We start from the raw sequence: 15,478 nt of genomic DNA on the forward strand, positions 1-15,478 counted from the left end.
TTTCAGTATCAGCTGGTAAGTGAGTTGGGACTTCCAGGTGAAGATGACGATGAATAAGGCTGCTTGTCTTTGAGCTGTACAGTCTGTTCTAGTTTTTATTTGTTTTTGTTTTGAATGGTTTTTAAGTCAGTTGGTTCAACGGTTTGTGTTAATTGCAACATACAGGCAAGGAGCATATCTGTTTTATCTCTTTTACTTGTACGTGGGCTTAAAAGGCATATATTTTAATTGGAGGACTGGCACTGGGAGAGAAGCTGTTTCGGCTCAGTGTTTAGCTCATAAGCAACACTTAGCCACCCCATCTTGCACAAAAGTTAGTCTGCAGCACTTCAGACGAATCATCCAGAACTCCATTGCCAAAATGTAAGAAATCTGTGCTGGACTATTGTGACTCAGCAACTGGAGCAAGGGGCAATTCCAAAGCAATTGCGGCAAGATTTAATTAATTGGTAATGAGTTTGATTTAAAAACAAAAACAAAAAACCACATATGGAAATGAATGCACATTTTCATGCATATTTCATCATAATATACACATTTTTGCCTATATACACAATTTGCCAAACCATTTCCACTTATATAGCTCATTTTTGCATGTTGCCTTCACTCATATACACATGTTTGAACCTGTTGATCTCCAATTTATGTGGTCATAGACCCAAACAAAAATAAAACCAGCAACTGTACGAGAATAAATATCATAGCATATAAAGTACATTAGAGTGGGTTATAATATGTATATGATATAAAATATGAAGAATATCTAAAATGTGATACCTGAAAATATGGGAATGGAAGTGTGTGGGGGAAAAGAAACAAGATTTTTGTATGTTTTTTTGGTTGATGAACTGCACCCCCAAATCAATGAAGTGCAAATTCTGAAATATTGTTGTGTTTTGATGCAGATTTTCATTGAGAAAGTGCAAATTTATTTGGTTAGTCTTAAAATGTGAACCAAATAGAATTTATCTCCCATCTATAGTTGGGGTTCACTATTAGCAATAGCAGGATACTTCGTGCATACCTGCCTGCTTGCTTGCATTTTGCATCCTTTAAAAATATGGTGGACAATATTCATCTAAAATTCTGCAAAGTGGCCTTCTGCAAAGAAGCAAAATTCAGATGTTTTCTCAGAACAATATCTTCTTAAAAAAATGTTGCTTGGCTATAATACAGTCTACAACTAATGTCATGGCTGGAGGCAGTGTTACTGTAGGAGTGTGGATGAAGCTGAATGTTGGAATATTCAGGCCTAATAATAATAATAATAATAATTTATTTATTTATTATTTATAAATTCCAACATAATATTAAAATACAATAGATAAAAGAAAATACTTATTCATGCAAGACATAGTTAAACTTATTCCCATAGGTAAAAGGTAAAAAGGTAAAGGACCCCTGGACGATTAAGTCCCATCAAAGGCAGCTATGGGGTTGCAGCGCTCATCTCGCTTTCAGGCTGAGGGAGCCGGCGTTTGACCACAGACAGCTTTCCAGGTCATGTGACCATCATGACTAAACCGCTTCTGGTGCAACAGAACACCGTGACGGAAGCCAGAGCACATGGAAACACCATCTACCTTCCCGCCACAGAGGTACCTATTTATCTACTTGCACTGGTGTGCTTCTGAACTGCTAGGTTGGCAGGAGCTGGGACCGAGCAACAGGAGTCCACCCCATTGTGGGGGTTCGAACCGCCAACCTTCCGATCGGGAAGCTCAAGAGGCTCAGTGGTTTATACCACAGCGCCACTCATAGGAGGCAATGATGGCTACGAACTTGGATGACTTTAAAAGAGAATTAGATAAATTATTGGAGGATAAGACTATTAGCGGCTGCTAGCCACAATAGCTGTGCTCTGCCTCTAACAGTTAAAAGGCAGCAATGCATCTGAATAACAGTTGCTGGGAACCACAGGAAGGGAGAGTGCTCTTGTGCTTGAATTCTGCTTGCCGGTTTCCCACAGCATCTGGTTGGCCACTTTGAGAACAGGAGGCTGGACTGGATGGTCTGTTCCATTGGTCTGATCCAGCAGGCTCTTCACATGTTCTTATATTCTTAATGAGGCTGGGAGGCTCCCTCCCACCATTCTATAAACCTGAGTGATGTGAGCTCTTTTACAGCATGCCAAGACAGATTATGTATTTGTGGAAAGCAGTGTTGGAGGATTTGATCCCCACTACATTCTTGAAGCCTAGCTTTCTCGTGATATTGCATAACACTATTTTTAGAGTCCTTTTTAAAGAAAATGAGGTATCGGAAAGTGAAAGAAAAACCAACTTTTCTAATATTACATGGAGTGAATCAATATGTGACTTGGAAAGTAGTCTCAGGGGCAAACATATTAAGAGTCCATTCCAGTTGTAGGTTTCTGAGTTTTGAGCATATAATACTATTCTGACTTGTATTTCTCCTGTTATTTTTAGCTTTTCTTATTATTAAAAAATGAACATAAGTATATAATTTATCTCGATGTTAAGGGTGTTTTTGATTGATATGGTCTGCTAATTTAGTTCAATAAGGAAAAATATGTATTCTATTCAGTTCTGATCCAGTCTTATTATGATTGTAGATTTCTCTTCGTATTTTGCATACAGGCTGCCAAATGAAGGGAGTCATGCTATCAGAGGTTGGAAAACTGGATCAGGCTGTGGGCTGGATTCTTAATCACCTGGAATACGGTGACCAGGTTTTGCCCACATGGTTTCAAATCAAACCACATGGGTCAGGGTTCCCCAAACTTGGGTCTCCACCAGTTTTTGAACTACAATTCCCATCACCCCTAGCTAGCAGGACCAGTGGCCAAGGATGATGGGAATTGTAGTCCAAAAACAGCTGGAGACCCAAGTTTGGGAAACCCTGAATTGTGGACAAAGGTACAGCGCTTTGCTGTCTGATGGTCAGCTGCTTTTCAGGTTTGCAAAGCATCATGCGCAGGGCTCTGCAAAGGGCTTTAGGCTCAGCCGTGTCTTCATCTGTCACAAGGAGGAGCATGTGGCTTGGCCAAAATGTGTCACCAATTTGCTGGACACTCCTGGAGAAATAGTTTTTATTTTATTTATGGCATTAGTTCAAACAGGTTGTGCAGGTTTTGGAAACTCCACAAATCCCTGAAAAACTTGTGAAGAGAAATAAAAGTGGGATGAATGCTTACAGAATGGGGAAAGAGGTCTCTATTGTATTGCTTTCAGCAAGGGAAGCAGAATCATCCTCTTGTTTACCTCAAAAGGGGATCCATCTTCTGCCAGTAGGGATGTAAGAAGGCAGTCATTACTGTTCCAACGTGTATTCATGGCAGTCAGCACTATTTTCTTCTGGTAAAAATTCAGTTTCCACCAAATACTGTGTTATCTGTCTCATTGCCCGCCATTTAACCTAAGCTACTAATGTTACACAAGTAACCTTTAATGTAGCTTTTTACATACTCTTTACATAACTTGCATAATTTACATTCAGTGTAAACAAAATGTCAAAACGATGTCATTAATTACGCATTTTCTGCAGTGACATTGTGAATGAATACAGATCATAATCACTTGACTTATTTACTGGAGAAGTGTGCATGCACACGAAAGTTTACACCCAGAACAAACTTAGTTGGCCTCTATAGTGCTACTGGAAAAATTTATTTATTTATTTATTTCGACTGCGTCAGACCAACATGGCTACCTACCTGCAGTGGCGTAGCGTGGGTTGTCAGCACCCGGGGCAAGGCAAGTAATTTGCACCCCCTAACCCGTGGATTTGCGCCCCCTAACCCGTGGATTTGCGCCCCCTAACCCGTGGATTTGCCCTAACCCCAGATGTTGCGCCCGGTGCGGCCGGCCCCCCCTGCACCCCCCACGCTACGCCACTGCCTACCTGAATCTTGACTGATTTACATTCTCAACCACTGACAAGAACTGCAGCAATTTCTCATTTTCCTGTTCCTTTCAGAATTCTCAGTCTTCTGTGTTTGCAAGTACAGTACTCTGTGTGAACATTATGTCTTGCACAATGCTCTATGCAAGCACATGTAAAACACTTTGGAGTGCTTAAAGTGCCTGCTGCTGCCCATCACCATTGCCTCTCCCTCCCCAAGGGCTCAGAAATAGCACAATACCTCCCTGAGGAGATTCTGTAACTTGTAGCCCCAGTTCACTCCTTAGTGGGAACAAGTGCTTTGCCAGGGAGCTGGAGTTCTCACTTCTGCCTTTGCCACTGTCTGTCCCTTCTCCTGCACGAGGTAAGGTTTGTCAACTCTCAGGGAGCAAGGAAAGGAAGCGGCTGAGACAAAGGGAGTTTGAACATCAGGCAGGCACCGTCACTGTACTCTTTGTGGTGCCTACTAGAAACAGATTCATTTTAGGCAAACCCACCCAGAAATGTGGAGTGTCAACATGCCCCTTAATCTGCTTTTAGCTCATGGTTTATTTTAATTATTCTGGAATGCTTAAAATTGCTGTTTTATAGATTTTATTGTTTTATTCTTCTTGTAAACCAATTTTTCCCCTTACAATCAAGCAGTATAGAAATTTTATGAAACAAACCATGAAATAAAGGTGGTGGGTGCTCAAATTCAAGGTGTTACTATTTGTATACTAGCAAATCGTATCCTCAAGAACCTGGGATATATTTAGCTGAAAGATTGTCTTACCCCACACATGCCCAGTCGATTGCTTTGATCTGTGGAACTGGCACTTTTATAAGTGCCATGTTACTCTCATTCTGCACTTGCAAGAAGTCAGTTATTCAGTGTGGCAGAACCTAACCTGTGGAACTGCCTGCCTATTTCATAGTTTCATAATTTTTGAAGTCTGCCAATTACTTTTTCTTTAAGGAAGTATACCCAGGCAAGTGACTGTTATACCATTTTATGTAACTGTGTGTGTGTACTGCTTCTTTTGCAAGTAGAAATTCCATGGAAATCCCAACAGGGGTGGTCACATTTTTGAGTGCCCTTATCAAATGCACACAACCCCCCCCCCCACACCTTTGAAGATAAAACCACCTGTTCCTGCTTTGACTGCTTAAAAATAAATTTGATTCATCCCACTGCGTCTTGGATTGCAGCCTTGGACTTTCTTGGGCTATCAATGTCTAAAGAATTTCTGCAATCCTCCTGAAGACTCTGGCTGAGGAGAGCATGAGCGAGCTGTGTCTGTTAGTCGCAATTAAATCAAGAGGCAGTGATGGATATTGGGAGGTAAAAGTGGCACAGTGGTCCAAGAGCTTTTAACTGGTGCCGCTGGATACATTTTCCGTCCCCTCTAACTCAGCAATTAGAACCTTTTAAAAGAACAGCTTGTTCTCCAAGCTAACAAAGACCGTGCAGGGCTGCTCTTTAGATGCCTATTAAATCATGCTCAAGGATATTGAAGCAGCAGTGATGGCAAAATCCTAAAAGCCTTTTCTCCCCTTGTCCCAGACATGTACAACTTCAGCCTGCCTCAGCAGCTGTTCCCAAATGCATCACAGTATTATGTGGACTAGCAAGAACTGAAAATTGTCTGCCTTTAAGTAGGAAACCCCCTTAGCTTTCCCAGCTGCACTATTGCATCTTCCTCACTCCTTGTCAACCAATCCCCCCCCACACACAGGATCAGATTGTTTGAAATCCCCATATATTCATAACTTGAGATCTAGGCCTTGGCTTGAGCCTGATTGTGCAATGGTGATTGTATCCCAGATATAGGGATTCTGTGACTCTCCAGATGTTGTTGGAATACAACTCCCAAAATCCTTGAGCATTGGCTATGCTGGCTAGGGTTGAGAGGCACTGGAGTCTAGCAACATTTGCAGCTCCATCATCCTTGATCACTTGCCATGGTGGTTTGACCTGATGCAAGTTGTTGTCTAAAAATATCTGGAAGGTCACACGTTCCCAATACAAGCCTTATATCATCTCTAGGCTTGAACACCCCTCTGAAGTGCTGCCTGTGTCCTGAAGAGGTGAGCATTAAAGTAAGTAATCCTCTGGCACTGCATGACTTCACCTTATGCTGCACTCATAAACATGTATGATAACCAGCCTTATATAATGAGCATGCTTGAGTCTAATTAATGCATGAAGGGGTTAATGCCATAGAGTAAGCTGTCCTGCCAGCCTTAGTCTGTGTCAGTTCCCCTCACACTGAGAGGAAATCGGTAACCAATGGGTAACCTCAATGTGTGAGGAGGTCTGACCAGGTTGCTCCGGCTCAGCCACATGGCTCTTTTGTTTCAGACAAGAAAGGAGTTTGAAACTAGCATTTTGGTATACCAATAGTTTAGGAACTTTTACCATTTTGTAACCAAGTAATGCTTTACTGCCTGTGGAGCTTTTTCTGATTGCTGTTTGGAAAAGCATATGAATCTGACCTTAGAGTTTTGTTAGCAAACTATTTATAACTTACTAAATGTGTGGGCTATCTGTGTGCTAGGGAAGTGGGATAATATGAGATTCACTGAAATGTACGTTTTAAAGGTTTTACGGCCTATATTTCCACACTTTCCTTTGCTGCATGTTTTGCCATGTTAAATCTCTGCTGAGGTTCTCTTACCACAGAGTAGTTGTGAGTCTTGGCCTCCAGGATTCCAACGAAACATAGATAATAATTGGAAGCAAGTACCATTGGAAATCAGAGCAGGTCTAATTTCTTAGCAAACAAGCTTTAGAACAGAGAACTAGTGTGCTCCATTTGGTTTGAGGTGTAGATCAGTAGTGGAGCTTTTGGGTTGGAAAGCAGAATTCTTAGGGTACAATACCCTTTGCAGTTACAAGCTACAAGACTGGCTCTGTGGCAGGGATGATTTATGTGCTTTTAAACACCCCAACATCTGGAGCTGCTCCAGATGTTTACAAACAGTTGCCCCTGCTCTGGTTCCATCCCATCATCACTTAGCCATTTATGCCCCACCATTCTGAGGACCTCTGTTCTCCAGCTCATTTATCTGCAGGCCCTGTTGTAGCTATATTGATTTTCTTCTCCCTTTTTTTTTTTTTTTGCCTCCCTCTCCAATCTGTGTTTGCTTTTTGAATTATGCAGTGCTGCAGTTTTTCTTCCTCATAAGAAGTGAGTGAATTTTTCGAAGTAGGATCAATTGAGTCCTGCCTGCCATAGTTTAGTCGGGAATCCCCAGAAGGGGAAAGAAAATAAAGCGAGCAGGGAGGCAGCGTAAGAAAACTGGAAACGATCAATCTAGTCCTGGTGAAGAAGAAAAACAAAACCCCAAACCTAAACCCCTAGGAGGAAGAAGAAGAGGGACCGGCGTGCTCAGTTGGTGCTTCTCATGGCTTTTCAAATCTCTGCTTTGAATCAATAATCTGCTTTGACACCTATTGCTTCAGAAATGCAGACACAAAGCTAGATTCAAAGGCATCCACACTTCATAGAAGAAGGATATCCAGTTGTCGATATTATGCGTGCGTTTCTCTGTTTTTGCTTACTCTATCTTTAAAATGCATATTATGAGGCCTGGTTAGATCTTGGATGAGCTGAGATAAAAGAAGGTGCAAACAAATCTTTTGGCAGTTTTGTTCTTGCAATTACTTTGCCAATAATAATGATTTTGGACCAGGATAGGAGAACTTTGATGGTTCATGTTGACTACTGCGGGGGCCAAGAACAGATGCAAATAAAACAAAGTGTGGTATCGTCGTCCATTGATGATGCCAGATAATTTGCTTCATTGTCTGGTTCATTTATTTATTTGCAGCATTTATATTGGATGCCAAACAACACAGTTACCTGAACAGCTTGCAAAGTTAAAACGCAATAATAAAACTAATCATAAGCACTATCACAGCATTTAAAAAAATCCTGAAGACAAAGAGGAAACCCAAAAACCAAGTTCACAGAATAACAAAACACACACAATCTACAATGAAGGTTTCAAGATTTTAAAAGCCTGAAAGCATTTAAAAAAAAAAAAAACAAGTTGCCATACTAATTGCTTTGGGAAGAAACCTACTTCCCTTCTTCTAACAGGGACAAAGGCAGCAAAGCCCCAAAAGAGGGTCTTAAAGTACCAGTATATATGGAAAAAGGCAATCTCTTAGGGTCATGAGTGTGTGAGAGCCTCTCAGACCCTGGTAAGCAAGGTGGAGACCTTAAAAGCTCTTTTACACTGGGAAAACCCTGCACAAAAAGAGCTTTTAAGTTCTTTGTTTTCTGTGCATTTGTGTGATTTAAACTGGCCAGCCGTCAATTGCAAGAAATTTGAAACCACGGAAGTTAAATGCATGCAAGATGCAAGTCGACAGTACTGATGATAAGAAAAGTGAGAAAAACCGAAATGGTCACATCCACTCACCCCTAATCTTGAGCTAGGCAGGCAGCAACTGTGCATCATCTCTGATTGAATAGGAATGTATTTATTGAGCATTGGTCTGCTTAAGAGCATAAGAAGACCCCTGTTGGGTTAGAGCAACAGTCCATCTAGTCCAGCATTCTGTTCTGACAGTGATCAACCAGATGCATATGGGAAACCCATAGGCAGGACCTGAGTACAACAGCAGTCTCTCCACTTGTGAATTCCAGCCATTCAGAGGCACACTTCAGCTGATACTGGAAGTAACAGGGCCATCACTTCAGGATATCTTCACCACTCATTGCATCATGTCACCTGGAGTGAGGCTGGACCAGGGATAGCCAATATGCTGCTGATGTAAAAATTGGGGTTTGGCTTTTGCTCCCCAGCTCCCCATGGGACTCTAAGTCCCCTAAGTCCAAGATCAGTCAGAGAAGAATGGATAGAGGCAGATATTTATTTTTCTGTTGCAACAGAGTCCCACCACCTTCCAAGGAGGGAGAGACCCTGAACAAAAGCGTGCAGGAACCTTTAAAGACTTTTGACATTGCCCAGCCCCCTAAGTCAAAGACCACCCCAAAATCATCATACATACCTCATAGGAGGCAGTCTATAGCAGAAATCCTGTCTGTCAGGATACCTGATAATGGCCGCTGATTGCATTACCTGGACAGCCTGGCCATTCTTTTGTGATGGTTAATACTTTAGTTCCTGAATTCAGGTCACAGGCTCCTCCTATTCATACACAAACACACCCTTAAGGCAGGATTTGCAAGCAAAAAGACAATGGGAAGGCTTTCCCCATTTCCCTTACTGCAGAGGAATATTTGAGGTCATTGGGAGAGTCAAAATGGCTTCAGTATTGCTCTCCCATACTATTTCAGACACATGGTTTATATATTTAGATATGTGTGCATTTATGAATATGAATTTATCCTATATTTGAGACCTTAAAATTCTTATAACAGTGCCCTCCAATTATTGCTGGACTTCTGCTCCCATCCGCTGCAGCCAGTGTGGTCAATGCCCAGGGATGATGGGAGTTGTAGTTCAGCAATATCTGGAGGGCATCATGTTGGCTAAACCTGGAATGGACCAATACATTAGTCACATTTCCTAATTATGTAGGCAATACTGTGTGAATAGCTGATCAAGTTTGTAACGAAAACTTAACTCCATGGCCATTCCCCAATCCAGACTGCAAGGAAAGATGAACAGAACCATTCATTTTCTGACTTGATACTACCCCCGGGAATGTTTTGGCATATATAAACTCGGGAAACAGGAAATCCTCAAAGTGCTATATACTATGCTGCAGAGTTAAAACTTGAACCCAGCTCTTTGCTCCCCTCATCAGTGTCTATCAAGTGACTAGCTTTTATTGAGGCAAATAGTAGAAAAGCAAATATTACATAGATGCAAATTTCAAGAACTTTGAAAGTAGGCACAAATGCACGGTTTACAAAATGACAGACTGGCTCGCAACCACCCCTTGAACAGTCGAGGATAACAAACACATGTGTAAATTCAGCACCAGCTTGTGGCTAATTTACAAACAGAAATAAACAGCAAAATGTGTCAGATAAATTATTCACCAGAAGAATCCGAGAAGCTCTTTTGGGAGGAAGTGGGAAAAACAGCTTATACCATCTAAAAAATGCCAGAGATTTTAAGAGCACTTATTTGTGAGCTTTTGAGAGGCCAGTGAGAAAACTGGTTCTCTCATCAGCCTTGAGTGCAGGACAACACCTAGTTGTGTGATCCTTCCTCTTCTAGTGGCCTCTGCCCAAAACAGAAACAGCCAAACACTTTAAAATGGTTTAAAGCCTCTTCTGATGTATGTTCCTAAACCAAAGCTTCCACACTAACTTTGCCTGACCAGTGGGATGTGATGTGTCCACAAGAACATAAGAAGGGCCTGCTGAATCAGGCCAATGGCCCATCGAGTCTAAGCATTGCATCCTCTGATATCTTTCTTTTTCTTTCCTGGAAATTCACATCCTTTATTATTTTATTCACATAAAATACATTCTTTATTAACAAACAACTCCAAAATAAACAGACAACTCCAAAATAAACTCATATGTAACAAAACCATAAGTCTCATGTTTTCATTTGCACTGACCTCTTCTCTGATACCTTTACTTGATTTTTCTTGCTGCTTTCTGCTTTCCTTATAGAATCTTTATGAAAATTTAAATCTCTTAAATCCTATACCAGTCTTTAACAGTTTCAATTAATCCCTTCACCTCCCTCCCCCACAGCCCAGGACTTCCCTCCACCTGTGTGCAATCTTCTTTACCTACTATTATTTTTGTTATTGTTGCATTATTCACTTTATTTGTTATTCCATCCTTAATATATTATTATCCTATCTCCTTGTGCCTTTTAAACTTTTGCATATTAATTTTTAAGCTCCAGCACCAACTTTTTAAATGTATTTCTTAACGCATTCCCACTCTTTATCAAATTTCTTGAATTTGTGGAGATGGCAAAATTAACAGCATCAATTAGAGACTATTCTAAGCATCCTATGATCTTTGAGGCACAGCTTAGCTATCATGGATAAAAGCCACTGGAACAAGATGTGATCTGAAATTCAGCGAGCTTTCAAAATTCATATAGTCTCCAAATTTTACAGTGCAGTTCCCCAACCAGATAATGGGTAATAAAAATACAGTGGTACCTTGGGTTACAGACGCTTCAGGTTACAGACTCCGCTAACCCAGAAATAGTACCTCAGGTTAAGAACTTTGCTTCAGGATGAGAACAGAAATTGTGCTTCGACGGAGTGGCGGCAGCGGGAGGCCCCATTAGCTAAAGTGGTACCTCAGGTTAAGAACAGTTTCAGGTTAAGAACAGACCTCAGAACAAATTAAGTTCTTAACCCGAGGTACCACCATATGCATATATGGGGGGGGGGGGTTTGCATGCATATGCTAGTGAAAACAGTATACAAAAATATGCTATATTTGGGGAAATTGCTTGTGAATTTCCATGAGGACTTATTTCAAAAGTTAGCAAACTGATGCGGCACTCTCCTTGAGACCCCTCTATATAAGCAGCCAATGCATAGAGTGGGGAGTGGGGCCCTGCATGCTTGCCTCATCCCTCCCATTTGCACACCTCCTGACCCCTAAAAAGGAAAGTGTCTACACATGCCAATTATGCAAGGAGAGTGGGAGCCTATGCACCAGCAATTGCATTTGCACGTAAGCTCCCCTTTCTGATATTAGTTTACATCCATCATGTCATACACAGCCCCACTGAATTCTATGAGCATGACTAACTTGGGTCCATTAATTTTAATGGAGCAGAACTTAATTGGATACAATTAATTGTTATGAACTTGCCAGTATCAAAGGACAAGGCTGGGAGATGTGTGCCCATCAGGGCCAGGGCTAGCAGGCATGGTCAGCTTAGAGTGGCCATGTGCCCTACTTGACACAGGGCAGCTCTCATTTTTGTTGGGAGACAGTTTTTATTCGATGTCCTCTGTTTCAGGGATAGAAAACTTGTGGCCTTCCAGATGCGGGTGGACTACAACTCCCAACATCCCTGACCACAGGACATGTTGGTAGTGTGTAATGGGAGTTGGAGTCCACCAACATCTGGTAAGCCCTGAGTTCCTCATCCCTGTTCTATTTGAAGGACTGTGTGGTCCAAGCCCAATTTAAAGATAAAAACCCCAAAGAAGGAAGAGCAGAGGCCTTGAAGTTTCCCATCAACAGTTAACATCTGGACAGTAGACTAAGCAAACACACATCTGGCTACAATTGTTCCAGCATGGTCAAACTTAGGCCCCAACTGTCTGAGAAACCACCTCCTTCCCTACATACTCACTTAAGAGTTGTTTGTTTGGCCCTGGAGCAGGCATTCTCTGTGGTGGTTCCTAGATTTCCTCAACAGAGGTGTGTCCATTATATTGTCTCCACCATGTTAAACATGCACCTCTTTACCTTGGCCTTCAACACCCAAAATGTATGCTTTCAAGGCCCACTCTATTCCTGTGATTGTAATCTGTTTTGCACGTGTTTTAATACTTAATTTTAAATTGTTGTAACCTACTCTGGGACCTATTGGTAAAGGGAGGAGAATAAATATTAAATAATAATAATAATAATAATGCAAAAATGTATTTATATTTATGTAATTTCTAAACTTTCATCTTTAAATATAAAGCAGCAAATGCAAACTGTATGTAAATCTATACTGCCTTATACTTTGGGTGATGCATAAATGGCAAATTTAGCTCTGCTGCTTCCTCCACACATTGGCAATGCATGTTGAGGGGACTCCACTGAACAGTCCACTGAATAGCCCACTTTCCCCTCTCATCCTAATTTTTCATGCTTGAAGCCTTTCCCCCTAAGTTCTCAAGTAATACACTCCCAAGCAAACCATACCACGTGCTAATTCTGAGCACTGGAACTGACTCCATTGGAACACAGGACAGCAAATTCACCTGCTTATAAAAGACAGGTTGCAAAATAGAATTGGTACCCAATAGTGTATGTGGCAAAAAGTCTACCTTTTATTGTGTGCCGTAAGTTGCAGCGTGCATGTAAATCTCACAGTTGGCCTTAAATGAACACTCAGTGGTAGTGGTGGTGGCAGTTTAACATGAGTTCTGGATATTTATTGTTAGCTGTAGGTTTAAATTCTTGATGAGCCAGTGTCTCAGTCTGAACTCCCCAATGGATCCTTTGCAACCTTGGATGTTGTTTCTATCCACACAGGAGGAGCCATTTGCTCACTATTAGTTCTTGCTAGTCTCTAAGGAAGCAAAGCAGCACACATTACCACATTATTTGTTTTTAAGCTCATCTGTATTGCTGCTGTTTGAGAGGGCAGAGCTTTGACACCTTCAAACAGACAATGTAGTTGGATCCAACTTATCCTCCACCAATAGCCATGGGCTGCACCCTCTTCTAGAATGACCAGAGGAAGGATGCCGAGTGCATGCAGTGATTTCTCTCAGCTGATTACTTGTGCAGAGAAGAGAGTTTAGCAGGTATAGCTTGCTTGTTGAACTGGGGACCCAATAATCAAGCAGTAGCACCTTGCCTTCTGGGTCCCCAGAGCCCATTCTATGCTGTGGTATTCAGGATTGCCATCTCGCTTACAATACAAACAGACCCAAGGCTCATCCAGACTTCCTTTTGTGCTGCACTTTTGAGGCACAGGTCCACTCTGTGTCCAAGCTCTGTGTGCTTAGTGGTTTCACCTCTCTTTTTTGTCCCAGTACTTTCCCTGGGAAAATTCACATTTTACTGCTGAACTGGAACAAATGGTAACCCGCAGAAAACCTGACTGTCATTTACTCCGATTCAGCAATAAATTGCAGGTTTTCCTGGGAAAGCCTAAGGTAAAACAAACAAAAAGAAAAAAAGAAACCACTTATAGACCTTTAAAGCCTAGACCTGTGCCTAGAAAAATGTGGCACAAAATAAAGTGTGGATGAGCCCTTAGCTGACCTCAATGACCAAGCCCTGTTCACCAGGTCATATAAAGCAGGGTGAAGCAGTACATCTTTCAACCAAAGGGCTGCTTCCATTCTGGATAACCTTGGGGGGGGGGGGGACGGGGACGACATGTCTGTGGTAGGTGGTGCCAGAAACAAAAAAGTGGGTGGAGTAATGAATATACATGTTGCTTTTGTACTATAGACTAGTCTCTAAACATACCAACACATCCCTCTCTATCCTCTATCCAGGCAAACACATTCAAGGAGCACATAAAGCTGTGATGTAAGGCCAAAGAGGCATGCGGCCTGGGAAAAGAGGGTGTGGCTATAGAAGGACTGTAACTTATGGAAAATCCCAAGGGCCAGATAGGAGGGACATTTGGCCTCCAGGCCTGAGGTTCCCTACCCCTCCTACAAAGCTTCAACCCAAGAACTTATTATTTGATTGAACCAATTTTTTTTTCCACTGGTGAATACCCTACCTAGGTAAGTGCCTTCTCACTTCTACCCTATACTATTGTCTTTGGAACCTGACCTTTTGCCTGCCTTGGATACTACCTGTCTGTGGCTATTTCAGATCTATGTTCTTTGCAAAAACAAAGACCCTTGTCTACCCTGAATCATGTGATTTTCCTCTGGCCTCATTTGGGCTCATAACTGGGCTGCCTCCAGACCTTGAAAATGTGACCACTTATGTCCTTATCCCCACTGGATCCCGACAATGTGAAGTTCAATAGAAAAGAATTAACTACACTCTACATCAGACTTTGGGCAGTGTCTTTTTGGAGAAGTTAAAAGGAAATGATTGTTTTTGGTGATCTTCAGTTTGGCTGGTGAGATGTGAAGTCGCAATACATCCAGAATTTCCTGGACATACACAGAATGCTGCAGTCAGAAGCAGTGTCTGGGTGGAAATTGGCAAAATGTCCAGGAAAAACCAGATGTATGGCAACCTGTGTTGGTTTTTGCTGATTTCCCTTAAAAATAGCTCAGAAAACGTCAATTGTTTTTGCGATGTTGCCACAAAAAGCTGAACAACTTTTGTGTCTGGATTTTCAGTTTTTGATATATGGCAACTCTGTTTGAAGCATATATTGTGGTAGGAATACACATCTGACAGTAGGACTATAAAGAACATGTATACCAGCAACAAACTTCTAAAAGGTATTGTTTAATAATTATTTTTGTATACAACCTCTCAAGTACATTGGCTTATCACATATTTAGTATAATCAACATCACTATTCAGCACACTGTTTGGATTCCAGTAAAGAACAAATTATAACCTCATACAACAGTTTATCTCCAGTGCATATCCAGCGCCGCTAGTTCGTATGTTCCGCTTTAATTGCAAATTACCGTATTTTTCGCTCTATAAGACACACCAGACCACAAGACGCACCTAGTTTTTGGAGGAGAAAAACAAGAAAAAAAATATTCTGAATCTCAGAAGCCAGAACAGCAAGAGGGATCGCTGCACAGTGAAAGCAGCAATCCCTCTTGCTGTTCTGGCTTCTGGGATAGCTGCACAGCCTGCATTTGCTCCATAAGACGCACACACATTTTCCCTTACTTTTTAGGAGGGGAAAAGTGAGTCTTATAGAGCTAAAAATACGGTTAATTGCAAATCTTCCTCTTCCAATGGTCAACTTTCAGTATCCCTCAGCCCAAGTTGTTGCTAGTAAACTCTATGCTGCAATCAATATTTGTGGTGCCCAAACAGTAAAAGATCACCCC

This window comes from Podarcis erhardii, assembly GCF_964252035.2.
Source record: "Podarcis erhardii genome assembly, chromosome: Z".
NCBI classification, from domain to species: Eukaryota; Metazoa; Chordata; class Lepidosauria; order Squamata; family Lacertidae; genus Podarcis; species Podarcis erhardii.